This window comes from Salvelinus fontinalis, chromosome 3 (genome assembly GCF_029448725.1).
Source record: "Salvelinus fontinalis isolate EN_2023a chromosome 3, ASM2944872v1, whole genome shotgun sequence".
Taxonomy (NCBI): domain Eukaryota; kingdom Metazoa; phylum Chordata; class Actinopteri; order Salmoniformes; family Salmonidae; genus Salvelinus; species Salvelinus fontinalis.
In genome coordinates, this window is record NC_074667.1 from 25,925,058 (window position 1) to 25,928,438 (window position 3,381).

Below are 3,381 nucleotides of genomic sequence, written 5' to 3' on the forward strand. Positions count from 1 at the left end.
CGATGGTCAATCTGACAAAGCTCCAGAGTTCCTCTGTGGAGATAGTACAGTAGAACCTTCCAGAAGGACCATCTCTGCAGCACTCCACCAATCAGGCCTTTATGATAGAGTGGCCAGACTTAAGCCACTCCTCGGTAAAAGGCACATGACAGCCCACTTGGAGTTTGCAAAAAGGCACCTAAAGATTCTCAGACCATAAGAAACAAGATGTTCTGGTCTGATGAAACCAAGATTGAACTCTTTGGCCTGAATGCCAAGTGTCACGTCTGGAGGAAACAAGAACAAGTTCTCATTTACAACTGCGACCTAGCATCATCCCTATGGTGAAGCATGGTGGTGGCAGCATCATGCTGTGGGGATGTTTTTCAGCGGCAGGGACTGAGAGACTAGTCAGGATCGAGGAAAAGCTGAATGGAGCAAAGTACCGAGAGATGTTTGATGAAACCTGCTCCAGAGCACTCAGGACCTCAGGCTGGGGCAAATGTTCACCTTCCAACAGGACAATGACCCTAAGCACACAGCCAAGAGAACACAGGAGTGGCTTCGGGACAAGTCTCTGAATGTCCTTGAGTGGCTCAGCCAGAGCCTGGACTTGAACCCGATCGAACATCTCTGGAGAGACCTGAAAATAGCTGTGCAGCAACGCTCCCCATCCAACCTGACAGAGGTTGAGAGGATCTGCAGAGAAGAATGGGAGAAACTCCCCAAATACAGGTGTGCCAAGTTTGTAGCGTCATACCCAAGAAGACTCAAGGCTGTATTCGCTGCCAAAGGTGCTTCACCAAAGTATTGAGTAAAGGGTCTGAATAATTATGTAAATGTGATATTTCCTGTGTAAACATTTCTAAAAACCTTTTTCGTTGTTATTATGGGGTATTGTGTGTAGATTGATGAGGGGGAAAAAACTATTGAATCAACTTAAGATTAAGGTTGTAACGTAACAAAATGTGGAAAAATTCAAGGGGTCTGAATACTTTCCGAATGCACTGTACATAGGGCAGCAGTCTCGTAGGTGCAATGTAGAGTACAGGATGGTAGCCGGCTAGTAAAAGTGACTAAGTTCAGGGAGGGTACTGGGCGGAGGCCGGCAAGTGGTGACTATTTAACAGCCTGATGGCCAGTAGATAGAAGCTGTTTTTCAGTCTCACTGTCACAGTTTTGATGCACCTGTACTGTCTCCTCCTTCTGGATGGTAGCAGGGTGAACAGTCCATGGCTTGGGTGGCTGAGGTCCTTGATAATTCTCTTGGCCTTCCTGTGACACCGGGTGCTGTAGAGGTCCTGGAGGGAAGGCAGAGTGCCCCCGGTGATGTGTTGGACAGATCGCACCACCCTCTGGAGACCCCTGCATTTGCGGACGGTGCTGTTGCAGTACCAGAGCCCGATAGGATGCCCTGAATGGTGCATCTGTAAAAGCCAAGTGAGGTTGAAGATGCGCTGTTGTGCCTTCTTCACCACACTGTCTGTTTGGGTGGACCATTTCAGGTTGTCAGTGATGTGCACACCAGGGAACTTGAAGCTTTTCACCCTCTATACTGCAGCCCCGTCCATGTGGATAGGGGCGTACTCTCTCTGCTGTCTCCTGACGTCCACGATCAGCTCCTTCATTTTGTTAACATTGAGTGATAAGGTTATTTTCCTGGCACCACTCTGCCAGGGCCCTCACCTCCTCCATGTAGGCTGTCTCGTTGTTGTTGGTAATCAGGCCTACCACTGTTGTCATCTGGAAACTTGACAGTTGAGTTGGAGAAGTGCGTGGCCGCACAGTCAACACACACACACGCGCTGATCTACAGCTTTCTTTGTGCATAAACATGCAGAAAGATTCTTAGGTATCTAAACCTACTGCCAACCTTTATTTAGGAATTTTAAAACACTTATTTTCCTATTACAACAGTCATCTAATCCGACTATCAACTGTCAATTTAAGGATATGATTCTCGCTGGTCAGATCAGCACACCAGTAAACGTTACACCGCAAGTCAGATGTCTTGTTGCCAAAAATGGTGCTTGTTCAAAATGATAACTAGCTAACGTTAGCTAGCTACGTTGGTTATTATCTCCTATCTGATATCTTAGAACCATGTTTATCTAGCCAGCTAGCTAGCATACTAGCTAATATAGCTAGCTAGCTAACACCACAGATGAAAGGGTTAGGTATTGTAATCTTTGCTAACAGGTCACATAGCTAGCTTGTGTATTGCATTTACGTCATGTGTCTGTGTTAAAGAACAGGCACGTCAACACAAGGCTTATTAATATTTGCAACAGGTGTTACATTTTGGTCACTGTGTCAATTCATCCATTTCTCAATGCCGCACCTTTCTGTTGAAAAATGAGCTAGCTTGCTGCTTCTGCTGATTTTTCCAGCTAGACATTCCTTGTGCAGTGCTCATGGCTCAGGTGATGAGTGGCGGCTGGCATAGCAGCAGTTTTGCTATGTAGCGGGACTATCGGCAAAACCGATAGAGAAGGGCCAATAAACTAGAAAAAGCCAATATCGGCCTGATATATCGGCCCAGCCGATTATCGGTCATTCTCTAGTGTGTGTGTGTCTGTGTGTGTGTGTGAGATTGACTAAACTGACAGGATGGGTGTGGTGGACAGGCTACAGTAATCTGCTGGATTCACACAGGCTTTCCCACACCCTGGCTGAGGCTACACCACACCAAAACACGCTGCATAATCAACCTTCAGTGAGGACTGACTGGGTGAGATAGTGCAGGTGTGTACACACAAGGAGACTTGTGCTTTAATGCCCTTTTGAGTCCACTCCCCTACTCTTTTCAAGCCTGATAAAAAAAAATGCATTATAGAACAGTGGTTTTCAACCTGGGGTAGCCTACATGTCGCCCTGGAGGTACTTGGCCTATCCACAGAGGGTACTGGTAAAATGTACGTGGGGGTACCTTGGGGGTACTCCAGACAGAGCAAAATGTGTAACCAAAAAAAGTTGAGACAACTGGGTTCTGGTTTGGCCAGTATGCCTCTAATATTCTTTACTATGAAGAACTCATCAGGTCTATTATAGCTAGTATTTTACAAAACCCTTCAAGATATATTAATTGTGAGATCATCTGAATTGTCAGTGAAAAGCAAACAATAATAATAGATGTCAAAGTAATCCCTGTCAGTATGACTTTAATGAGTAAAAAAATGTCAGCAATAAAACGTTGTTCGTTGTACCATGTCAGCACACATTCATTTCTACTGATAGCAGTGAAGGTTGTTCTGTTGTTAAGCATAATGACATGACTGATACAATTCCAAGTATACATAGCTATATGACATAATAGTGGACAGAACTCATCTGATTCGATCGATCACCTTTCAAATAGTTCTACAATTACGAACTGTACTAGCATTCATATACTGAGGGAGA